The sequence below is a fragment of the Capricornis sumatraensis genome, chromosome 11 (genome assembly GCF_032405125.1).
Source record: "Capricornis sumatraensis isolate serow.1 chromosome 11, serow.2, whole genome shotgun sequence".
Taxonomy (NCBI): Eukaryota; Metazoa; Chordata; class Mammalia; order Artiodactyla; family Bovidae; genus Capricornis; species Capricornis sumatraensis.
This window is the reverse complement of record NC_091079.1, coordinates 81,497,885-81,524,904: the sequence shown is the minus strand read 5'-3', so window position 1 is coordinate 81,524,904 and position 27,020 is coordinate 81,497,885. Positions and strand designations below refer to the sequence as shown.

At 40.8% G+C, this 27,020-nt stretch overlaps 1 protein-coding gene across 3 annotated transcripts in view; it reads right to left on the bottom strand.

Moving 5' to 3' along the window:
• Nucleotides 1–27,020, bottom strand: part of NCALD (neurocalcin delta) — a 348,265-nt gene that overhangs the window by 77,842 nt on the left and 243,403 nt on the right. The window contains exon 1 of one of the 3 annotated variants that reach the window (XM_068983367.1): nt 12,597–12,705. The exons of 1 other annotated variant lie outside the window; for it this stretch is intronic. The gene's annotated coding sequence lies outside the window, so the exon portion shown is untranslated. Of the gene's footprint in view, nt 1–11,820; nt 11,866–12,596; nt 12,706–27,020 lie in introns of those variants that run through there. One more of the 3 variants, XM_068983368.1, reaches the window with a different exon arrangement.

Below are 27,020 nucleotides of genomic sequence, written 5' to 3'. Positions count from 1 at the left end.
GTGAATTCCTCTAAATTCTCTGTGAGTTCTAGGCCACTGGGTAAAATACCTGCTTCTCTATTGTATGACTATATTTTTCCACTTGAAAGTGGTTTTGACTTTATGGACTGTTTTCCTTACCTATTATCCCTTTTATCTCCTTCTCCCTGACCCAGGAGAAGGTGACTTCTGGTTAAAAACCTTTTATTTTCCCCAAAGGCATTTTTGCTTGATTATTCCTGATCTTTTCTGATCTTTATAAGACAGTTAAGTAAGCTTCGCTAACTGAAAATATAAACCTAAGCTGCTGTGCTGTACCTAGTCTCTCGGTCTTCTCTGACTCTTTGTGACCCCCATGGACCGTAGCCCACCAGGCTCTTCTGTCCATGAGGATTCTCCAGGCAAAACTACTGCAGTGGGTTGCCATGCCCTCCTCCAGGGGATCTTCCCAACCCAGGGACTGCACCCCGGTCTCACGCACTGCAGGTGGGTTACTGACCAACTGAGCCACCAGGGAAGCCGAAATCTATACCCATTAAGAAATAATTAGTTTTGAACAAACATTGATTCCTCAATCTCTTATTGCTTGATTGAATTTCAATTTTTAATTGGCAATTCAATTTAGTTAAAAATCATTAATTCCTGTTTTAAAGAAACAGCTACCTGAAGTTCACATGCTTGAGTTCATTTCAGAGTTTGTTTGTTTTTTTCTTCTATTGAAGTAAAGTAAGATGAAATATAAAGTAAAATGAGATATATTGCTTTTTAATTTTAAAATATTAATAGTGATTATTTAGGCAGTAATATTAAAGGTAGGTTTTATTTTCTTTATATTCTTTATTTTTCTGAATGTTCTCTCATAAACATGTACTGATTCTATACTTAAGTTTCTTAGAACAGAACACTAATATAGGACTATTTGAGTATATTGCTGCTGCTGCTGCTGCTGCTAAGTCGTGTCAGTCGTGTCCGACTGTGCAACCCCATAGATGGCAGTCCACCAGGCTCTGCTGTCCCTGGGATTCTCCAGGCAAGAACACTGGAGTGGGTTGCCATTTCCTTCTCCAATGCATGCATGCATGCATGCATGCTAAGTTGCTTCAGTCGTGTCTGACTCTGTGCGACCCCATGAACAGCAGCCCACCAGGCTCCTCTGTCCACAGGATTCTCCTGGGACCAGAAAATCTCAGGTTCCATGGCTTTCTTTTTGACAAGGGAGATGGCAAAGCTGAGTGATAATACAAAAATTGTATTGACTATGGTTTAAGTAAGTGAGTTGAACACATTTCAACCCATCGTCTCTGTTTTATGTCTGAAATCTCTATATCATGGAACTCTGCGTAAACTTTGACCACTTGTATAAACCTAAGAAATTTCCAATTTTGGAGGGACTTTTTAAAATATAATTTTGTTTCTTTATTGCTGGCCGTGCTGGGTCTCCGTTGCAGCAGGGGCCTTTCTCTAGCTGTGAAGAGTGAAGGCTTCTCTCCAGCTGCAGTGCTCGGGCCTCTCATTGCGGTGGCCTCTCCTGTTGTGGAGCATGGGCCCTAGAGCACGAAGGCTTCAGCGGTTGCAGCTGCAGGACTAGAGCACAGGCCCAGGAGTCGTGGTGCGCAGGCTTAGCCGTTCTGCAGCGCGTGGGATCTTCCTGGATCAGGGATCGAACCCGCGTCTCCTGCATTGGCAGGTGAATTCTTTGCCACTGAGCTACCAGGAAAGCACCCGTTTGGGGACTTTGAACAAGGACTTTACTAATTGAAGACTTCAGGCAAGAGAAAGAGGAACTGTAGGTTTGTTTTAAACTTCCTGAAAATGTACCTTAAGAGAAAGTACAGTGATGGCTGCCAGGGACTGAGACGGGGGCGAGAGTGGTGGGTAAGAATGGGAAGTTAGTGTTTAATGGACACAGAGTTTCAGTTTGGGAAGATGGAAAGAGTTCTGGAGACATATGCTAGTAATAGCTGCAAGAATGTACTTAATGCCACTGAATGGTACGCTTAATATGGTTAACATGATTAATTTTACATTATGTATATTTTATCACAATAAAAAGTCCCTATTTCTTAAGTCTAGATATGATTCAGCATGACTGCAATGAGCTCTCTTCTTCTACAGAAAATGTTATGAAGGATTGAATTTCCAGTTGGTTTGGGTTTTATTTGGATGTGACTTTGTTAAATAGAAGATTATATATATTTTAAAATATGAAGTTAACATAGCGCCCCCAACAGGTATCACCCAACTAAAGTTAAAAGAGCCATCTATACAGTATTGAGGGCAAAATGGAATTCATATTCTTAAAAAATATTTGTTTTAATTTATTTGACTGCATTGGGTTAGAGTTAGGTCTTAGTTGTGGCATGTGGCATCTAACCCCCTGACTAGGGATTGAACCCTGGCCCTCTGCATTAGGAACAAGAGTCTTAGCCACTGGACCACCAACGAAATCCCTCACTTTTTTTTTTTCCATTTAAAAAGTTAGAACTTTTCTATGAGGAAAATGGAGGAAAAGGAAACACTTAACATATATTCATAATTAAAATAAGTTGTCTAAAGCAAAGGGAAACAGGGTTATTAAACTATTAAAACATCACATGACACATATATCACTTACCTGCTCCCAAAATTTCACTAGCTTCTTGTTGTCAGATCAAATCCAGTTTGTTTTAAATTGATAAAATCTAGGTCCTTCACAGACCTACCTTATGGGTTGTACGTTTTTCCTTTTCCCAGGTATTTTCTTGATCTCAGATAAGTGAGTGTATATTTCTGTTACTAGGAAAGTATTTATGATGTTTCTTATTCATGGGCAATCCTTTCACTCCTGGGTCATGCTAAATATTATATATCCTTTGAAGCCCAACTCATGGTTCACTTCCGCTCCGAAGTCATCTCAATGCCATATACCTATACTAATCTATTCACTAATCACCTACCAGAGATTTAATGAGTGGTTATTATGTGTCCAGCTCTACACTAGGCACTATGAGAACTGGTACCCAACACGGAAGATATAGTTCTAGATCTCAGCTGCCGATGCTGTCCAGCCTCCACAACTGGACTGTAGCCCTTTCAAAGACTAGCTGCTCCTGTGTTACCCTACTTAGGTGGGACATCCTGGGTGAGGTGGGACGTATGCTGGTCATTGAAAGGTCTAGGTGACTGGACCACATCTGCCTGCTGTTAGTGGTGAGCAAATGAGAGACAACTGGAGGAACCTTACCAGTCCCTGAACACAAAAGAAATCTTTATACTTAGGTGCCACTATATGGAGTGAATATATATGAATGAATACATCAAGGTGAACACATCGATTACCCTTCTAGAGGGAAAACCCTCAGGATGAGGTGACGTTTAAGTAAGCATGAAGAAAGTCAGAGGTATTGATTTCTCTGCGGTAGTAGAGACAGAGATTGCTTCTTTGTGTCAGGACCTAAGGACTACATTTCTGACGATTTCAAGTACTGGGTTTGACCAACATGTGGAGCTGCACACCAGTGGGAGGGCTGCCATTCTGGCAGCTTTGTCAAGAGAAGAAAAGACGGCTGAATGAGCTAAATCTTACCTGGCCAAGAGAAATTCCCTAGCTTTACTATAAATCATTAGAGCAGAAAAAATAGGTTTAGAAGCATTGGAAACAGGCCAAAAAAGAGAGTCAAGGAGATAGCAGGACCTAACAGTAGAAAAGCAGGCAGCGGATTAGACAGGGTAGGCGTGAGAAAGAGACAGAGGCAGATAGACTAAGCAGTGGCCTGGGAAAATGGCGCAAGTCCTGCTGTCCACACGAGACTGTCCTGTAGAGACGGGCCCAGCCAGCAGGAGGCAACGAGGGAGATTCCACTAATGCATACAGACCATCTCTGTATGGAGCCCACATCTCCTCCTAGAACCAGCAATAGCCTTACTATGTAGGGTCATTCTGCCACATTTATGAACAGGCTACGTACCTAAAGCCCATTTGTAATTTAACTGGCCAACAGAGGTCTGTCTAGTCAAAGCTATGGCTTTTCCAGTAGTCATATATGGATGTGAGAGTTGGACTATAAAGAAAGCTGAACGCCAAAGAATTGATGCTTTTGAACTGTGGTGTTGGAGAAGACTCTTGAGAGTCCCTTGGACTGCAAGGAGGTCCAATCAGTCCATCTTAAAGGAAATCAGTCCTGAATATTCATTGGAAGGACTGATGCTGAAGCTGAAACTCCAATACTTTGGCCACTTGACGCGAAGAACTGACCCATTTGAAAAGACCTGATATTGGGAAAGATTGAAGGTGGGAGGAGAAGGGGACGACAGAGGATGAGATGGTCGTATAGCATCACTGACATGAGTTTGAGTAAGCCCCAGGAGTTGGTGATGGACAGGGAAGCCTGGCGTGCTGCAGTCCATGGGGTCACAATGAGTTGAACACGACTGAGTGACTGAACTGAACTGAAATATATTTTTCTCCATAAAATATTTTAATTAGGTTAGACACTTATGCCAAATCCCCCAAACCTATTTAATCTATATATACCCAAATTCCACATAGGTACAGGTATTTCAGTAATTTCTAATTACCCCATACATTCCAGTTACTCTGGTTGCCTAAGAAATAATTCTAAAATATATGGACTTAAAGCACCAGCAATTTTCATTTTGCACATGAATTTGTCGTTTAGGGCAGGATTCCGCAGGGATCCCAGTATAAAGAATCTGTCTACCAGTGCAGAAGACGCAGGAGACACAGTTTCGATCCCTGGATCGGAAAGATCTCCTGGAGTAGGAAATGGCAACCCACTCTGCTATTCTTGCCTGAAAAATTACATGGACAGAAGAGGTTGGTGGTCTTCAGTCCATGGGGTCTCAAAAGAGTCAAATATAACTGAGTGACTAGACACACAACACAGCTCAGCAGAGAACTGTCCAGAGAACTGGACAGTTTCTCTCCAGTTCACTTGGCATCAGGAAGGGCAAGGGGGACCTGGGGCTGGGGCCTGGAATCCTCTGGAGGCCTGCCCACTCACTCATCTGGTTGCTGATGCGTGTTGTCTGGCTGAGATCTTAGCTGGAGGTGTTAGCTGAAACCTACATGTGGCCCCTCTATATGGTCTGGGCTTCCTCATATGATGGCTGGTTTCCAAAGAATCGCTGAGAAAAAAAATAAGTTGAATGCTTTTTATAATCCAGCCTTGGAGGTCACCTGGCATTGTTTCCATTGTGCTCTATCAGTTGGACCAATCACAAAGCCTGTGTGGGTTCAAGAGGAAGGCAGTACACTCTGCCTCTTGGGGAAGATTTAGCAATACTCCAGAAAAGCATGGGGGATGGATAGGGTAGATATAACTACAGGGCCATTTTTTGAGAGTATAATCTGCCACAACATGTAACATTACTTCTAGGGAAAAATACTATATGTTTGCATGCATGCTCAGTCGCTTCAGTCTTGTTTAACTCTTTGAGACCCTAGGGACTGTAGCCCGTTGGGGCTCTTCTGTCCGTGGGGATTCTCCAGGCAAGAACACTGGAGTGTGTTGCCATGACCTCTTCCAGGGGATCTTCCCAACCCAGGGATTGAACATGGGTCTCCTGCATTGCAGACAGATTCTTTACCATCTGAGCCACCAGAGAAGCCCCAAAATACAACATATTTCAGCTTAAAAGGTAATACAGCGTAGTGACTCTAGAGCCAAATACCTCAAGCTCTGGTATATACTGTGTGTTATGCTGGGCAACCGGCTCAAGCTCTCCTTTCCTCAGTTCTCCTCATTTATAAAACCAGGATGTGGTGAAGGGAAAAAATAGTTATTTTGAAAAGAGCTGTCAACTACAAATTGGCACTTTCCATCTACCTCTACGAGCATTAAATCACATGCTGCTGCAGGTGCTGACCTTCCACACCCCCAACAGGAGTTCAGGGTGGTACTTCAGGGAAACACTATTTTCTTTTTGGGGAAAAATGGCAGAACAGGTCTTTGGATAGTTAGATATTCCCAGGAACTGATTTTATGAGCCCCATTCTTGAATCTCCTCATGTCTAGCAAAGCACTAAAATCTCCCTTGGTGACTTATGACTAGCAAAAAGCTTCATGAGACTAACAGAAACCTTCTGGAAAAATATGGACTTGGTTGCATGCACTTTCCCTTCACCAAAATCACATATATGTTGACCTACCCACCCCACGCCCCAGTCTCTCGAGAGCTATCTGAGGTGCTGTCTCCTGGGCTGCAGTCCTCATTTTGCCCCAAATAAAACCTAACTCAAAACTCTCATGTTGTGCTTTTTTTTTTTTTTCTAGGTGCCAGAGCTTAGAAGACTGTCTACCTCCCTAAGTGTCAGCTGTTACCATATCATCGGGATACACCTTCTCTATATTTGGCACCGGCACTTCCTGGTTCCTGGGGGTACACTGATGGTGGCAGCGATAGAAAATGAATCATACAGTTCACATTATTGTTACCTAACACTTGTCAGTTACCACGCCAAATAGGTTGACTTCAGAATCTATGAGGTAGGTAGCAGTTTAGTCGCCAGGTCGTGTCTGACTCTTGCGACCCCATGGACTGTAGCCCGCCATGCTCCTCTGTCCATAGGATTTTCCAGGCAAGAATACTGGAGTGGGTTGCCATTTTCTTCTCCAGGGGATCTTCCTAACCCAGGGATCAAACCTGCGTCTCCAGCATTGCAGGCAGATTCTTTACTGAGCCACCAGGGAAGCCACATAAGGTAGGTACTAATTACTATTATATTAGCCAGGTAAGAAATTGTGACCTTGGTAATTTGCCCAAAGTGACTCCTGTAAGTGGGAGAGATAGGATTTACCGCTAGATCAGTTTAACTAGATGGAAGGAGCCTGAATCCCTGGATTACTGTGTGGAGTGGAGCCTTTCTCCCAAATCTAATTCAGGGGTGACTGAAAAAGGAACAATCCTGCATTATGCCATTGGGATTTGGGGCCATTTATTGGAGCAGTGAACCTATCTTGACTGGGTTAGTACAGGAAAGACAGGATTGATACACTCGAGCACAACTAACTTAAGGATTTCCTACACCCGTGGTCATGTCATGTCATGTCATGTCATGTCAATGTATGGCAAAACCAATACAGTATTGTAAAGTAAAATAAAGTAAAAGTAAAAATTAAAAAAAAAAGAAAAGATCAGAATAAACCCAAAAATAAATAAATAAATAAAATAAAACTAAAAAAAAAAAAGATGAAATGGCTCTTGCTATTTGCATAAGGCAGGGTATGTGCATAAAGGAAAATTATTCTCTAGGTCAGTCCCTACCAGTCTCATATCTTCTCAACTAGGAGGACAAGTAGACTTTGGGAACAGGGCTGGCCGTACTGATGTGGAATCCTTGACACTGATATGAACAAGTGCCTGCAAATTAGGCTCAGTGATCACCAACTGAGGAATGCTTCTTCTAAGGTTTGACTCTGGTATAAAATCCAGTGGTTCCTAGGTTGTTTGCTTGTCTCTTTTCTTTTGATTTTTTTTTTTATACCTTACAGAGAAGATTCTCTTTTTGACTACACTGGCCAGCACGGCTGTGAAGGGGAAACCTTGGTTGCTGTCAACACTTAGGTCTCTGAGCAGGTCCCCTGTATAATTAGACTGTAAGTTCCATGATGGTGGAGACCTTGTCTCTCTTGTTCACCACAGTTTTCACAGTGTCTAGTCTAATGCCTGGCACACAGTAGATGCTCAAAACTTGCTGAATGCATGAAAGACTACAGGTTTGAATAAAAGCTCAAGCAAACAATAGTCAGAAGTCCATAAAGTACCTTGGGCTCTTTATGCCAGTGGCAGCTATTACTCAAGGGCCATTGAGGGAGAAGCCCAAAACGCCTGCTATGAACTGTGGGTTCAGCAGCCACTTACTAAAATGCTTGCTGATTGAGTGATGCCGCCTCATGCTGAACCTGATCCATGGTGAAATGTGGGAAGGCATAGGATCGGATAACCACTGTGGGATGCTATTTTTTAATTTATCTCCTAGGATGTCGTAAATATGGTCGTCACAAAATTCGTCGTGGTTTTAGATGTATGAATCAGATGAAAGTCTGTGGGAGTCAGCAGAGCAGCGAGCCAAGGAATACAACACTCTTCTCAGCATTTACCTCTAATGGATGGGGTTTAAATTCATCAAAGTAAAAAAATTCTAGGACAAACCTTCAAAGAATTCATCTTTGCATAAAAGCAATATGCAGTCTGGTTTTCCTATACTCCCTGGGTTCTGGAGAAGGAAATGACAACCCACTCCAGTATTCTTGCCTGGGAAATTCCATGGACAGAGGAGCATGGTGGGCCTCAGTCTATGGGGTCACAAGGAATTCGACACGGCTGAGTGACTGAGCATGCACTCATTGGGACATAATTCAGAAAATACAGACAATTCTCCCATTAGGACAGGCAGCAGCTGGGTTATCTTGCAGACTATAGATTTCTTTTCTTGAAAATCAAATATTGAACTTTAATGTAAGTATACTATGTTTTCCATTAGTGCCAACTAAATTTTAAAGGGATGCTATGTCTCTAATTAAAGGCATTTATAAAAATATGTCCCCCAAATCCCTAAAGCTCACTACAAAAATAATAAGCACAGACTGCTTTTGGTTTAGAGTATGTGGCTCCAGTGAATTTAAATATTTATCACATAATTTTTTTTTATCAATGTGTTAATAAGCATTAACTTTCATGGCATCACTTCTGGAAACAATAAAAAATACTATATTTTGGAATGCTATTTCTGGTTGGATTTCCATCACAGGGCACCATTAAAATAAGGGTTGATTTCATGAAAAATAACGGCACATTCCTTTCTAAACTTGAAATTTCAAACACCAGCCATGAGAGAAGCAAACAATACAGCCTGGAGTCAGAGATTTTCGACTTTTTTCCAAGTTTTTTATCAAATTGCCACAGAGACTCAAAGCCCCCAAAGCAGGTGTTCTTTCCTAGTCCAAAGAATAAGGAATGTTTGAGAAAATCCTCTTTTGTAATTCCCCTGAGAATACATGAAGAAACATTGCTAAGCATCCATTTCAAATGTTAGGGATTTGGATTGAGTTTAAACACCAGCTTGTACATAATGTCGTAGCTCCAATTTTCTTAGGCTAGGGTGATGGTGCTGATGTAACAGAAGGGATGGCTGGGACTAAACACAGGGCTGGAAACACAATAATACATGACATCAGCCAGCTAACTGCAAAGGCACTTAGTTAGTTGGGGAGGAAAATTAGGCAGTATCTTCTGCAAATTAAGAGTGACATGGGAAATGAGGTAATTCTTATATAAGTCACTCTAAACAATAATATTAATATCTCCAATATTGTTCTTGAATATCCAATAAATCAAATAAGATTCTGCATTCAGATTACTTGGGAAGTATCAGCCAGCATCCCCTATTTCATTTTGAATGTGTCCTGTTCTAAGAACCTCTGATAGGTGAACCTGCAGGCTCTATCCAGAGTAACTGAGATTTACATTACAACTGATCAATTTACACATGTGTGTGCTTTATATCAAACTGAAAAGTGACATAAGTTCTCTAATGCTCATTTCAATTGTCATGAGCACACAGAGTATCTTCTAGAATATTCCTGCAGCTACGATCAATTTCATATAACATTCTGCATTCTTCATCTGAATACTATCGCTTGTTTTCTTTGACTGGATAAAAGTCCCTTTGTAAATAGCTATAGTCTTACTTCTTTGGTCCACGGCTTTAACTTGTATAAATTGTATTAACACTGTAAGTTTTCCCTCTTAACCCCTATTTAACCAGGCAGGAGGTCAGTCCAAGTATACAAGACTACTTAAGGATTAAGGAGGAAAACAAAAGATTTTTACAGTTTGGAAATTCTGTGGATACCATCCCTTTCACAGAGAAATTAGAGAATACTGTGAAATTCACACACTCAGAGAATAAAATCAGATGTGGTGGAACTGATATGAAACAGTGGTGTGGGTTTTGTCCAGTGTGGTGCCAAGACCTTTCAGCATCACCAGCTTACATATCATTTAACTCAGAGCTGGATAGACTTCACAGGATCCAGGAACTTGGATGGGGAAAATATTATATCTTTAGTTTCAGTAACCTCAAACTGAATTTAGTATCTTTCAATTAAAATGTAGGCCACAAACCACCTACCACCGTTCCTGTGATTTTGTTGCCAAGAGAAGTCACAGATATTCTCACATCCTATTACAGTCACTGTAGCCATCTCAAAATACCTTTTACACTCATTACTACTTCACAATTATAGTAGTTATTATAACTCCTGATAATTTGGTTTATTTAATAATGAATTATTAACAACACACATTTCACAATTTTTAAAAATCTGGTGAATGTATTTCAATAAAAGTAGTTTCCTTTGTAATCCTGCATACTTTATTATGCATTTAAAAACATCACTCTAAAAAGAAACCATAGGCTTCGTCAGCCTGACAAAAGGACTATGACATCCAAAAGGTTACAGTCCCTGAAACTGAAAGTAGTTGACAGGCAACATCCAGGTTTCTAGAGTAAATCATTCCTTGCCAGTATCTTTTGAAGATGAAGCAAACTTAACCTTGAAATCAACACAGTCTCAATGCTGTAAATAGATGATTCTGATGAGAGTCCTTCCCCCCGCCTTATTTTGCCATAAGGAAAGACCTGTAGATTCTGAAGTATCTCCGCTATCATTAGAAAGGCTGCTTTCTTCTAATGATAAACTTTGTCACTGACATTTTGCCAATCAACGTTGAATTGTTTACTTATTTTGTGTTGCTGAAATCCAATCTGTTTTATTACGGCATTGAATACAATTATCTTATAACTCTAAAGCATAGAGAGAGCATCAAGAAAATCATTGCTTCCTGGAAAAACTATAATGATAATTCCTAATTTTGAGTAAAAGAGGCAAACGTCAAAGTACCCCATCAAAGATACTGCTTTTAAATGACAGTGTTGCTGGCTATTGGTCCTATTCATACTTACTGGAAGTACTGCAAATCAATGAACATATTTCTAGGAGTGTTAAGAATATGACCTCTGAGTTATTATGAGAGAAATTAAACAATGAGATAATGCCTCAGTAGTTGTGCCTGGAGTGTAAGCATATTAGATTTTTTGGAAAATCCTCCATGGAGACTCTGGCCAAAAATAGACATATCGAATGCCAGCAAGTCAAATGAGTATTCACTCACTGAAAGGTATTGAGAAATTATTTGTGCACTCACAACTTATTTTTGACGCTAAATACTGTTTAAAGTATTCATCTCTAAGAGTTAAATAAAGGTGATCAGAATTCAGAAACTAATAACGAATACAGAAAAGAACAATATTATTCTTGCATTAAATTGATATATAGCTTACATACTATAAAATATGTATTCTTGATTTAAATGGTCAAATCATTCTTTTCTATTCATCAGTAGGTATATTAAATGTGCTGCTCTAAAATTTTCTTTTTTTCCAGTTACATCTGTAAGATTTAGCTAGCTGGTTATAAATCTAGGCTTCAATTAACTTCAATACCAGAGGTTTTATTTGAATTACAAGCTACAAACATCATCCAACTTGTATGCAATGACAGAATATTCAAAATTATTCAACCTGGGAAAGAAATGAACTACAGCAATGCAAATCCCCTGACCTCCAATTTGCAGTACATATTATTATAGGAATAGAGATAAAAAGCCTTATTAATCACAGTTATCAAATTACTCATTCAAGCATTAGAACAATTTTTGGTGACTATTTTTATCTGTGTTTGAATTAAAGTAGATCTACCTGGATAATTTAGTTTTAGGGCTATTGCTTTCTTCTCTAGGTAATTATTTCAATTTTGAAACACAGAATTAGCTTACATGGTGCCTTAGTGAAGACCATCCAACGCTTTCCTTTTCACAGCTGAATTTTCAGAGGAAGATACTGCAAATGTGCACGTTTGCTCAAACAACCAAAAAGCAACTGCATGTGCACATGTCAGGGGTTCCACCCCAACCTCCTTGGCATAATCCAGAGTATTTTTCTCTAAACAGGAAGCTGTTGACAGTTTTCCCTGGTATTTTCAGAATACTTGATTTACTAGAAAACCCTCAACTTTTGTTTCAAACTATAATGTTCTTTACCACTGTGCCTATTGTTGCTCCTTATGAGTGCTACAAACAAGACAGAGACCAAATTCTGAACTATTCTAGGCTGATTCAGAACACGGTAGCAAATACACACACACACACACACACACACACACACACATATATAAAGGCAAACTTAGCCACATATTGCCAAGCTGTGCTGGCGTCTTTAAACCCGAAACAATACTGAAGGGGAGATTCCTGGAATTCAACGGGGAATATCTGGCTCAAGCTGCCAAGTCTGTATCCCTAAACTATGTCACGTTAGCAAGTACCGAACAAGGGAGGCGATTATATTTTAACCTACTTCCCAGAACATGAATCCAAATTTAACCAAATGCCAGAGATTCCGCCCCAAATGAACAACTAGAAGCTGCTTCACATTTTTTTCTCCGGGTACAACAATAATTGCTCATGAAGACAAACTTGTAAGAGGTGAGAGAGAGGGGAAAGCCACTGTGATTTATAAGCACGTCTTACTGTTGTATACAAAGCAAACTGATTACCTCTCAGCAGAAGTGCAGGATTTAACAGTCCATGCTCCGCAGCCCCTGGGACGCAGAAGCAGCAGCGTGGAGCGCAGCGGCAGCGGCCAGCACCCACCCAGCCTCTCGCAGGCCTTTGACTGTGTGGACTCAGCCACAGGCTCTGCCTCTAGCTGACGTCAAAGTCCCTGTCACATGGCCAGATGAAAGCCAAGAGAGCATTGGTTGTCGTAGCAACCACAGAACAGCTCTGAAATTATTTCAATAGGTCATCTGTCACTGTGGTGTGTATGTGTGTGTGAGTGTGTCTGTGTGCACACCCCACCACCCATCACGGACAGCTCCCCGACAACCTCAGCCCTTGAAGTGGTGACTGCAAAGTCCCTACAACTTTCCTCTTCAGGGCTGTGGGGGTCTGTTCTTTATAGTTCCCGGCAGGAAAAGGCATGCCCCTCTCGAGTCCCACTAGTCCCACTGTTACCAGCGTGAAGTTCGTGGCTCTCTCTCTCTCTCTCTGTAGAACAGAAGGAAAGAACTGAGAAATTCTGGGAGTAGTATTCCAAGCGAATTAAATCTGTTTGTCAGTAAATGGAATAAAAACTGAAGCTCAAAAGGGAGCTGGAAGAAAAGATATTTTTAAAATGATCTAAGAATCCACATCCTTGTGCTGAGACCATGCTAATCATGGCAAGACAGAGAAGAAACATGGGGTGTGGTGCCCCCGAGTCAGATCCAAGTCTGCTGAGCCTCACATCACATCAACTAGGATGGGGAATCATGTGGGATGAATTCGGGATCCATATATTGTCAACTGACTGTGCAGGAATGAACGACTGAAAGAGCTTCAGAGCAGTGCTGCTTTAAAATACTTGATACTGAAAACTTTTTTTGGACTTTTACTTTAGGGGTCACCATACAGTTGCCAAATTCTCCCCTTCAAAACACTCTTGTCCATGTCCCCTTGGGACTCAGCATGGAAAAAAATGGGTAAGTGTCCTCAAACACAAACCTCAGTGAAAGTCTAGGGTAGCAGAAGAAAAGGACAGCCTTGCCTGTTTCCTAACTTCAGCTTCGTTTCCCTTAGGACCAGCCTCACTTACTTCTAATACCACACACGAGCTATTTCCCAGTTCCTTCTCCCTTTTAATTAACAGGAAGTCCATTCAATAAAATGAAATGAAATCCAGAGGAAGTTCTTCTGAAAAATACATTCAGAAAATGTATACACATTCGAAGAGGAAAGAGATTAAAAGGCAAGGAGAAAAGATTGCTCTCAAAACCTGAAGGATCTTCCCATGCTAGAGTTATTGGGATGTCTAGTCTGGCTTCTTTAAACAAAAGAAAAAAGTCTAGGGTGCTACAAAATACAAGTGGAAGTTAAGCCAGCTGAGCAGATTACATTTATGTCACTGCAAAAGAATGAAATTTCTTTGGTTCGAGTCAGGAATTGCTTCTAGAACAATAAGACTAATGTTCAAATTGTCTGACCATAGAATCCTCCTACCCATCTCTCTCTTCCTTTACTTCTGTCCCAGCTCCAACTGGGAGAAAAGATACATTTTTATTTGGAAAGATAGCTTCCTAATGCTATTATTAGCTATAGCACTGCAAAAGTAACATTAAAGTGTAATGCTGCAAGGAAAGCTCCCCCTTGCATTTCAGATAATGATAGCAGGAAATTTACCTATTAGCACCAGCACCATTGGCTCATTGACTCCAAGGTCTATCTCAATGCCTCAGGATGTGGCACCAATGGCAGATTTAGACTGCAGTCACAATTCACAAATTTGTGCTTTGTTCCAGTGGAGGGTTCTGGTTTTCTGTCAGAAATGCACATCACAGCGATGAGGGGAGTGGGAGGAGAGGAAAGAAAGCATTTCCTTCTAGACTTTTAGGGCCCCATGTGCTCTGAACGGCCTGCTTTAATCCACAGCTTCCTGATCAGCACTTCCTTTATGCAGACAGACTGCAATACCACAGTTTGCCTGTAGGTGATGTCCTCTGAAACAAGAAGTTGCCAGTTCTAAAAATTCCTAAAATTCTGGCCTTAAACTAGTTTAATATTCAACCAATACCCAAACTTCTTCATTTTGAATTTCCTATCACTTTTAAGACTTAGAATACTTCATTGTATACTGACTTAGGCACTCATTGTAAGTTAAAATTATCAGGGGACTGACCTTCAAAATGAAAAGTGGATAGTTGTCATTCTTTTCTCTGTAGCATGCTTCCAACCTGCCATCACTGATTTACCTTTGCAAATCATCTAGAATTAGAGATTCCTCTTACAGCAAAGTAAGTTACTGGTCTTCTGCAGGGTTGAAATTGTGGTAATGATCTCTTTGGAGCTCAGTCAAAGTGTTGTTCACTTAGTCATGTCTGATTCTTTGCGACCCCGTGGACTGTAGCCTGCTGGGGTCCTCTGTCCGTTGAATTCCCCAGGCAAGAATACTGGAGTGAATTTTCTTCTCCAGGGGATCTTCCTGACCCAAGGATTGAACCCGGGTATCCTGCATCGCAGGCAGTTTCTTTACCATCTAGGCCACCAGAAAGTCTAAAATCGTCGTGCATGCATGCTAAGTCACTTCAGTCATGTCAGACTCTTTGTGATGCTGCGGACTCTAGCCTGACTGTCCATGGGATTCTCCAGGAAAGAATACTGCAGTGGGTTGCCGTACCCTCCTCCAGGGGATCTTCCTGACCCAGGGATCAAACCTGCGCCTCTTTTGTCTCCTGCATTGGCAGGCGGGTCCCGTGCCACTAGTGCCACTTGGGAAACCCCAGGTTGCTACCAGTCTGGCTAATTAATCCAAATGTAGCTGAAAATATCATAGGAAATACACGAGGGCCTTCTCCAACACAACCCACCATGTTGAAGAGAATATGAGTCATTTTTTTTAAACAAAAACTCACTTTTTTAGGTGAACATGATTCACTGAATTTAAAAATACCCCTTCCAAAATAGCACTGCACCATAGCTTTCACTTGCTATATGAATGTCAAGGTTGCCTATTATTAGTTTGACCACTTTGCCGGAAATAACTGGTAAATGCCACTAAACAAGCAGTCTAACTTGGGTTCACACACTTGAATTAACAGGTGGTTTAGACCATGAGTAGACAACTATAATTAGCCTTTTATTTCCAGGTAGAAATGTTGCTGTGTCAGTATCTCAACATTAGTGGGAAGGCCATAGACTTTCCCACTTTTAGAAGTTTTTAGAAGCACTGGGTTCAAACCTCATCTGAGCAAGTTACTCATTGCCTACATCCTAAGGTGGTTATGAGGATTATAAAGTTAAGGTTTTCTAAAATTCTGACACCCTGCCACAGGGTAAGTGGTTCGAGGTATATGTCAATTCTTATTTATCTGTCTGATTCTGATAAGTTTACAAAGACTTTCAGGAAAAAGATGAATCTTACTCATCTCTACAACTCTGTGGTTAGCACAGGGCCCAGAACACAATGCGTGCTCAATAAATGTTGGTGACATCTCTGTGCTCAGTCATGTTGGACTCTTTGCAACTCTATGGACTGTAGCCTGCCAGGGTCCTCTGTCCATGACGATTCTCCAGGGAAGAATACTGGAGTGGCTTGCCATGCCCTCCTCCAGGGGATCTCCCCAACCCAGGGATCAAATCCACGTCTCCAGCATTGCAGGAGGATTCTTTACCAGCTGAGCTACCTGGGGAAACTTCCTCTACTGGGAAATAAATGCAGAGAAAGAAATAGTTCTTTTTTTCTTTCTGCTAACAAAGGAGAGCCTCCCTTCAACCCCCCAAAAAGGCCAAGGAAGGAAGAAAAAATACTGAGTAATCACAAAATTTTCTAGCAATGAATGAGTTTAAGTAAATTTGTCAAGTAAATCAAATTTATCCCTACTAAATTATGTTTATTATAAGTGCATGTAAGCTATATACTGATGTATTTTATGGCTATTGCTGTGGATATTGGGTAATCTTTTACATTAACTGATCAGTTGAGCACCCTCTATATCTGGAGTATCTTTCTAAGTGCTATAGGTGTCTTAAATCATTCATTATAGTAACTATGAGGTAGGAGGTATTCTTTTCCACATTTCAAAATTAAAGAAACTTAAGCATAGAGCAGTTAAATAACTTGCCTGTCTAGTACATGGCAGAGTCAGTATCTACACCCAGGATACCTAGTTCCATAGATTTTGGAGATAATTTACATTCGATATATTTTTGAAAAGCATTGGATTATTTCTTATGGCTATTTTATACTTGGGGGTTGTTTTATTTTTAATTTCTTATGAGTGAGGGAAGCCCAACTGATCTTTTTTGCACTTGAGAACTCTGCTTATCTTAATTTAGCTATGGCCTAAGGAGTAATATGGGCTTCCCTCGTGGTTCAGACAGTAAAGAATCTGCCTTCAATGCAGGAAACACAGGTTCAATCCCTGGGTCAGGAAGACCACCTGGAGAAGGAAATGGCTACCCACTCCAGTATTCTTGCCTGGAGAATCCCCATGGACAGAGGAGCCTGGCAGCCTGCAGTCCACGGGGTCACAAAGAGCTGGACACCACTGAGCGACTAACACACACACAAAAGAAGTAATATGCCAAGAAAGCTTAATCCAGAAGACTTGAATCAAGGAAAATGGGCAAAGTAAAATACTGAAAATATCCCAAATAACATCACCCAAATTATTATAGTCTTAACCAAAGCAAATATTTGGGTCTCACAGGCTTCAGTAATTTTTGTTTCACAGTATAAAGGAGTTTTTTGTGTTCAAACTAATATCCTCACTGAGATAATAATGGGTAGATTTTTTTTTAAGTGACTGGAAGGCATCAAAGAGTAGAAAGGGCAGCAAAATCTTTAAGTACCAAGATCTCAGATAAAAAGAAAATATATTGATATAAGCCCAACAATCTCCACATCATCTGTCATGTTTTCCCTCAAACTACTTGATAATCCCCAAGTGGTACGGGACTCCTAGCATTCTCAAAACTAGAGAGACAAACTTTGTGTATCTTGATTGTATTAATGTCAATATCCTGTTGTAACACTCTACTACAGCTCCGCAAGATATTACCTTTAGGGGGAAAGCGAAGAGACAGCATATGGGTTCTTCTTGTATTGTTGCTCACAACTGCATGAGAATCTACACTTATCTCAAAATAAAAGTTTAATTAAAAATTTTAAATGAAAGTGACATAAGACATTTTGGTCAAAAACTGAGGCTATTGTTTCAATAGGGTTACATACATTTCTGAAGCATTGTTTAAGCTGAAGAAAAATGATCCTAGATGGAAATATAGAGATATAGAAAGGGCAGATATATGAATTTAAATGAATACTAACTTTATAAACCCCAGTGTATTATAGGGGTTAACATGTATAGATTCAAAATATAGGGCAACATTAGCACAAAAGATAAGAGAAGATGAGAATCAAAGTTTTCTAAACTTCTTATATTCTGGTCAAAATCCTAATTAATGTGCATACAGGCTAAGTCGATTCAGTCATGTTAAACTCTTTGCGACCCCATGGACTGTAGCCTGCCAGTCTCCTCTGTCCATGGAATTCTCCAGGCAAGAATACTGGAGTGGGTTGCCATGCCCTCCTCCAGGGGATCTTCCTGACCCAGGGATTGAACCCACATTTCATTGCATTGGCAGGTAGGTTCTTTACCACTCTTGCCATCTGGGAAGCCTGTCCTAATTGATAATAGTCTAATAAGGTAAGGTGCACAATGTAATCCTTGTAGTATCCATTAAAAGATTAACAAAAAGGATATTTAGCTAACAAACTAATACAGCAGGAAAATAACTTTAAAAATTACTTGATTCCCAAAAGAAGCAAAAAGAAAAAAAAGGTGGGAGAGAAGAGAAAATGATAGGATAAATTGGAAGAAATAGTAACATTGAAGAGTTGATCATAAACACACTTCAATAATTATTATGATTGCTATAATATATAAACTGACTAAATATTCCAATTAAAAAGCAACAAACATCAGACTATATTAATACAAAAATTCTAACTCTTTACTCCACATATTTACTCAATAACTTATAGAATAAGTAACAAAAGAAGGTAAAGAATATTTTAATGATGCAATTAATTGATGCAGTTAATTGACAACACATGATGAATGATAATCTTAAAAATCACAAAATACACAACTTTTCCTCTCAAACATATTTAACAGTATTGACTATATGCTGGCCACAGGAGTTTTTTCCAACACATTATAAATTATCAAAATCACAGAGTATACTCTTTGTACACAGGGGAATAAAGCTAGGACTCGATATTAAGAAGACGCGTAGAAAGTCTCTAAATGGAAACCAAGCAATACATTTCGAAATAATCCATGAATTAAAAAGACTTACACTCCAATGTAGAAATATTTTGAACTGAACAACAAAAATGTAATATACCAAAATTTACATGCACTATTTCCCTGGTGGCTCAGATGGTAAAGAATCTGCCTGCCATGCAGGAGACCTAGGTTCTTTCTCTGGGTCGAGAAGATCCCCTGGAGAAGGGCATGGCAACCCACCCCAGTATTCTTGCCTAGGGAACCCCATGAACAGAGGAGCCTGGTGGGCCATGGTCCATGGGGTTGTAAAGAGTCGGACATGACTGAATGATCAAGACTCTCTCTCTCAGAACGATAACTGTCTTTGCTGTCAGACACTCTTGCACATTAATAAACCTGACTTCTTTTACAAATCATCAAGGATTAAGGATTATATTCCTTCTTACTGCCAAGAATTAAAGAAATTGACTCTAAAGCATGAGGAATCTAGATGCTTTCTTGTGGTGCTTGTGTTGAAATGCAATTCCTATAAAGAAGACTATGGCATCAGTCCTGAAATTTATCTGCAACCACAAGTCAAACATTTTGCTGAGTTTTTGTCCAAAATGTGAACATCAAGGATTCCTGGTGCATTGCGATCGAAAGTGTTATGAACTTTGGAATCGAGTACACTCAGATTTAATTGTGGGCTCTCCAAATACGACTTTTCCTCTCTGTGACTTTGGACAACTTACTTAACCTTTCTGAGTCTTCATTTGATTATCTGTGAAACAGCTATAACTAATGACCTTGCAGGGTGGTATAAAGGCTCAAGTTTAGTAGTGCCTCTGAAATAGCTAAAGAGAGAGCTAAACTTCACAATTAGAAAGAATAATTAAGAAATGTGCTAATTAGGGTCCATTTTACCCTAAGTTTATGCTGTCTAAAGAATACTTACATGAAGTGATTTCTGATTTTCATGGAATTCCTTAGTAAGTAAATTACAATAACTCTTAATATCAAGAGAACTATGAATTTGCATTTATATTTTCATAGTCTATATTTCCACTTAATAGCATTTCAGTTCAGTTCAGTTGCTCAGTCATGTCCGACTCTTTGCGACCCCATGAGTCGCAGCACGCCAGGCCTCCCTGTCTATCACCAACTCCCGGAGTTCACTCAAACTCACGTCCTTCGAGTCGGTGATGCCATCCAGCCATCTCATCCTCTGTCATCCCCTTCTCCTCCTGCCCCCAATCCCTCCCAGTATCAGAGTCTTTTCTAATGAGTCAACTCTTCGCATGGGTTTAGTGACAGTTAAAAACCACAGTATAGAATCATAGTCAGCCTATGAAGGTATTCATTTTCTATAAAAGAGGGAAAATAGGATTAAACTTGCCATTAGCTTCTCTTCTAAAAAATCCATCCCTAAAAACGCCTGCATCACATACTTCAAAAATGGCAAATTCCTAGTTCTTTTATTAATGTGAAAACTCTTCTATAATAACCCTCACACAGACTTAACAGAAAACAAATGTGTTAACAATGTAAAAGATGTGAATCTTGCTTTAATAAAATCAAATGTATATAAATTCTCATGTACAAAATAATTAACTAGGACAGTCAAAGCATAACTACCTTCCCTGGTGAATATAAAAGGCAATTCAGTTATGGAAAGGGGGCTTCCCTGGTGGTTCAGACAGTAAAGAATCTGCCTGCAATGCAGGAGACCCGGGTTCAATCCCTGGGTTGGAAGAACCCCTGGAGAAGGGAATGGCTACCCACTCCAGTATTCTTGCCTGGAGGACAGAGGAGCCTGGCGGACTATAGTCCATGGGGTCGCAAAGAGTCAGACAAAAGAACAATTTATTACAACTTTTCAAAAAGACATTTTGTCTCAAGGAGACTGCCATCTTCTTGACTTTTGCTCTAATAGGCTACTGATTTCAGTTATCATGTTTGGGCAACATGATTAATGCTCTCCTCCCCTGCTCCTGAGGTGTCCCTGCTTTAATCCCAGAAAACTCTGAACTTGTTATCCTATGTGTCAGTGGTGAATTAAGGTTGCCAGTCAGCTCACCTTAATATAGGGAGATTATTCTGGAATATCTAGTGACACCAATGTAATTATGAAGATCCTTAAAAGTGGAAGAGAAAGGTAGAAAGATGGCAGCATGGAAAGTTATTGGCCTAATGTTGCTGGCTTTGCGGATGGAGAAAGGGCCATGAATCAATCAATCTATCTTTAGGAGCTGGGAAAGGAAAGGAAATTGCTACATCTGAATGTTTGCATCCTCCTAAAATCTGTATGTTGAGAAACTAACCATTAATGTAATAGTATTAGGAAGTAGGGTCTTTGGGGATTGTTTAGGTCTTGAGAGTGGAACCTTCATGAATGGTATGAGGTGCTTATAAAAGAGGTCCCAGAGAGCTTGCTTGGCCCTTCCACCACATGAGGACACAATGAGAAACCTACGACCTAGAAAAGGACCTTCACCTGATCATGATAGCACCCTGATCCTGGACTTCCAGGCTCCAGAACTGTGGGCAATAGATTTCTGTTGTTTATTAGCTAGCTGGTTCATGGTATTTTTGTTATAGCAGCCTGAATGGACTAAGAGAGGTGAATCCACTCATAGAGCCTATAAAAGGGAACACAGCCCTGCCTACATCTTGAGTATAGCCTAGTGAGACCCACTTAGATTTCTGACCTCCAGAACTGATAATAAACGTGTATTGTTTTAGCCACTAAGATGGGGATCATTTTTCACAGCAGCAATAGGAAACTAATACAGGCAACAGGTGTGTACTGGGCATGTCTCCCAAGCGTAACTTTGCAGGAGAAATGAAGATGAATCCAGCCTCAAGCAGCTAGCAGGGCAGAGAAAGGGAGAAAGCAAATATCCCAAGAGAAGCACGGCAAAGTACTACAGAGTTTCAGGGGGGGAACTGTCCTTCCCAGCTAGGAGCAAACCCACTACCAGAAAATCTACGGCAATATCTTCACATCCCACATTCCAGAAGGCCAAGGGCTGCCCTTCCATCAAGTCCTCTGATTCCAGAATTTCCATCTATAAAAGGACTTCAATTGCAATAAAAATATTTTCAAGGACTGGGTTGATGTTCAAGTCAAAGAATGTGCTAAACAACAAGCAAGAAAAGAAACTGACGGACCACACCGCTCTCTTGCTGTCATCTTCAAGTAAGATGTAACTCAGTATTGCAGGCAAGAGTGTAGTCTCTGGCTGAGTGGAATGGGATGGTTTTGGTTTGTATAAAAACTTTTAATTTTCTATTGAGATATAGCTGATTAACAATGTGGTGGTAGTTTCAGGTGAACAGTGAAGGGACTCAGCCACACATACACATGTATCCATTCTCCCCCAGACTCCCCTCCCCTCCAGACTGCCACATAACATTAAGCAGAGATCTCTGTACTATACAGCAGGTCCTTGTTGGTTATCCATTTTAGATATAGCAGTGTGTACCTGTCCATTGGAATGGGGTGTTTTATACCCAAAGCTATCCTGGAGATCTGTCCTGTTAAACCTGCCTTGAGGATGTTTTAATTTCCTGTACTCTTATCTGTGGAAAGCAAAAACATTTTTCATATATTTGATACCAACCAAAGAACCAAAAGTAAGATCTCTCTGAAGAGGCAGTGTGATCATTGAAACAGTGATGCTTAGAGACCCCAGGGATATGGCTCCTGACCACTAGGACCAAAACAGCCTGAGAGTTAAGCTCATTGCCAGAGCTTTTAGGATCTTGATTTTTTTTTTTAACATGTAAAATGAGATATTCAATGATTGAGTTTCCCATAGTGTACAGTTGCCAGCATCCTCAGGGCTCAGACATGAGATCAGTAACCTCACCAAATAGAACTGAGAGCCCACAGTGCTGGGGAAACTTGTGCCAGGGATGGAGGGACTCAGAGAACTTCCCGGAGCAGCAAGATTCGACAGTGGCCTTTTCTCCAAGAAATGTGGTTATGAAGAATTTCACCATGAAACACTCAATTGCCAGTAAAGAGAGCTTAAACAGGAATGGGAGTAGAGAAGCAATTTGGCAGAGGGCAGGGAGACTGAGGCGACCCTCCCCAAAGGAGGAGAATCATGAAGTCAAGATGAAACGAAGATTCCTGACTCATTGAGGCTGTTCGCTTGGGAATGAGTAACATTGGAACCTTCTAAACAAGGATGAGGGGCTTGGAGGCTGAGTCCTATAGCACAAGTTCCCGGCTGAGTGTCTGAGCTCCGCAGGCCTCTCCAGTTCCTCCAGACTCCTTGGGGTCTATGAGCACCTCAATAGTGAATGAATAACTTCTCTTTTTGCCTCGCCAGCTTGAATGGATTTTTGATCTTTTGAAGCCACTGAGCTCTAATATAAACATCCTTAGCACATCTTTGTCCTTCACAGAATTAGTGTCACTGATTCCTCAAAATGGAAAAGACTTTTTATCTAGATTCACTGATATCTGGCCTAGATATCCATGATATCTGCATTCCTTTGCTCATTCATTCACTTTTACTCACTTATTCACCTAACAATCTTCAATGAGCGCTTTCTCTGTGTGTCAGGGGAATAGCAATGAATAAGAAAGACTCGGACTTTGGTCTCCTGGAGTTTATAGTTATTGACTAATTACAACCTTCAGTAAATAATGAGTGATACAGAAGGAGAGCTACCTGGTGCCCGCCACGGACGACCTAACACAGTCTGCGAGTCCACAGAAAAGGTCTCAGAAGATATGACCCTTGAGTGAAGAAGAAAGAGCGAGTCGTTGAGGAGCTGGGAGCAAGTCAGTTCACTGAGCACAGAAAAAAGTGGGTTTAAAATCTCTGAGATAGATGGTAACGATAACCCTGTATGCGAGACAGCAAAAGAGACACAGATGTATAGAACAGTCTTTTGGACTCTGTGGGAGAGGGAGACGGTGGGATGATTTGAGAGAATGGCATTGTACAATATCATGTAAGAAACAAATTGCCAGTCTAAGTTTGATGCAGGATGCTTGGGGCTGGTGCACTGGGATGACCCAGAGATGGTATGGGGAGGAAGATGGGAGGGGGGTTCAGGACTGGGAACACGTGTACACCCGCGGCGGATTCATGTTGATGTATGGCAAAACCAATACAGTATTGTAAAGTAAAATAAAGTAAAAAAAAAAACAAACAAAAAAAAACCTCTGACATGAGAGGGTGCATGGCATGTTTTAGGAACTGAAAAAGAGGCCAGGATGCAGAGCACTAAGAGAAGCAAGTGGCACACGATGAGCGAGCTGGCTGTGCGCAGTTTATGGAGGGCTTTGTAGATCTGTGTAACCAGGTAACGGTTAACAGGTGGCAGATTGGGTCCTAGGTTCATCTGAGCTCTAATACAAAGACTGATGAAATGTTTTTAAAGTAATGTTTTTTTTTTTTTAATTCCTGATTCTGAAGGTATACAGAGTATGATTATGCAGAGTATGTATCTTCTGTTGGCACAAAAAGCCCTACGCAAATGGTCCCCAGGTTACATATCATCAAGCAATCATCTTCAACAGATCTGTTAATCCGCAGACACTAGACAGCTTTAGAATGCCTCTAATTATAGGATTTGTCCAGATTGAGCCCCAGAAAAGTCTCAGGATTAGGCTTCAGGGTAAAAATCTGTCCATTACACAGAGGACCCCACACTCTTTCCCGTATTTCAGCTGCTGGCCCATTTTTACTGCATGAAAATGTAGACGTGGAGATAATCGAGTGACTATACTCAAAAAAAGTGAAGTCGCTCAGTCGTGTCCAATTCTTTGTGACCCCATGGACTGTAGCCCACCAGGCTCCTCCATCCATGGGATTTTCCAGGCAAGAGTACTGGAGTGGGTTGTCATTTCCTTCTCCAGGGGATCTTCCTGACCCAGGGATCAAACCTGGGTCTCCTGCATTGCAGGCAGATGCTTTACTGTCTAAGCCACCAGGAAAAACATCTGATAAACTATATTTGCACATTCCTGGTCTCTTCGTGGCCTGGTCTCCAGAAAGTCTCTGTCCGTTTCAAAATCGGAAGATGCTGTTTTCATCATTCAACCATAGAAGCTCTGAGGATGTCCCCACCTCTCTCCCCGCTGCCAGCAGCTCCAATTCCTTGGTCAAGCTCAAACAGCACTTCTTATAAGGATTCATGCACCAGCATAGAAGAGCTTGCCCAGTGGCTCAGTAGTAAGGAATCCACCTGCCAATGCAGGAGACCTGGGTTTGATCCCTGGATTGGGAAGATGCCTTGGAGAAGAAAATGGCAACCCAGTATTCTTGCCTGGAAAATTCTATGGAAAGAGAAGCCTGGTGAACTACAGTAAATAGAGCTGCAAAAGAGTGGGACACAACTTAGTGACTAAACAACAACCAGGATGGAAGCATCTTGTTCTGCTTCCTGGGAAGGCTCTGCATGGAGGCTCTAAGGAATCAACCTTTCCCTCCAAGCTGGAGTGGCAAGTGGACAAGCCCTGCAAAGCCTGGGCAGTGCTTAATTAAGATGCCATCCTTTTTGCAGTTAATTGGCAGATTGTTTTTAGAGTTCATGCCTTAGAATTTGTACTTTCTGGATTGTCATTTTATTTCCCTGCCACCCACATTAAAAGAAAAGTCTCTTTTGCCTGTCTTTGCAGTTCCCAAGCCTAATAATAATCACGGTTTCAGCCTCTTGCCTTGAGTTTCTGACAGCATAAATAATGCAGGTGCACCAAAATAAAATGTAGCTCTGCTGGCTTTTACTTCTTTAGCCAATCAGCTATCAAAAAAAAAAAAAAATGTAAAGAGACTGAATTGATAGAAAGATGCATTTTACTGTCCAGCTGCCAAGAGGGCATTGCCTACAAAGAGGATTTCGGAATAATAACCCTAAAGAGAGGAGGTTCAGAGCGTCCCATTCACTGCAGCCGCAGCCTGAAAGACACATTGTTCCTGACAGGTCAGGTGGAAGACCCCTCCCGTGAATGCGGCATTCTGAGGAAATGCTAAGCCATCCCATTTTTTAAAAGACCCTCTGACATCAGAAATTTCAACCATGATTTGGTTCTCAGGGAGCGATCTCATATCCTCACAGGTGTGGGATAATCAGGCATCTAAGAACAGCAGCTTCTCCAAAAAGAGCTCCGGAAAGGATGAAGATACAATTGGTCCATTTAGAATCTGTGCGGTGAACTCCCAGGCTTAACGCTTGCATTCTGAGAGCTGTGGCAGGGTTGAGAAATGCAGCTTTCTAGCTGATGGAAAGAGGAGGACCTCTGATAGGAGGACTTAACCCCTGGGGGCATTGGCACAGAGAAATACATTTTCTAAAATGTCAACATATAAAACATTATAAAGGGAAATGCTCCAAAATAACATATTCACTCATTCCATTATCCTGCTTAAGAACTTTACCCCATTTTTTTTCTCATGCTCTCTTCTAACCTTTAATGTTGACAGAAAAAAAATGACCATAGTTACGATGATAATATTTAGGTATGATTCTTTTAGGGGGGCTTGTTTTGCATTTGGCATTGTGCTGAGTGCTTCATGTGAATTACCTCATTTGATTTTTCAATAGCCCCATGAGGTAAGTACCATATAGACATGAGAACACCAAGTTTAGAAGAGTGACCATCCCCTACCTGAGATGCCTGATTTAATCCGTGGAATCAGATAATTCACATAAGAGCTGGCACTCAAATCCAGAAGCCAAAGATTTCCCCTTTTTTTCATTAATTGTGGGCTGATGAATACTTTTTAAAGCCTTCAAAGCCTCCATATTCATCCTTTTCAGTTGCTATATAAATTCTAATGAAATGATGTGCCATAGTATATTTAATATTAATTCTCTGATTGCTACAGTTTACTTGCTTCTAGATCTTCTCTATTATAACTAGCAACATATAAACATCTAAGACATGGGTTCAATTCCTGTGTGGGGAAGATCTCCTGGAGGAGGTCATGGCAATCCACTCCAGTATTCTTGCCTGGAGAATCCCAAGGACAGAGGGGCCTGGCGGGCTACAGTCCACAGGGTCACAAATGTTAGCGTATACTGACCCTTGACCTTCAAACTTCTCCAAAACAATACACTTGAAAATATGCAGCCAGTATTTGAATTATCTACATTAGTACCAGCTTTCTAATGCTTTCGTAGCAGGAAGCAGCAAACACCCAGGTA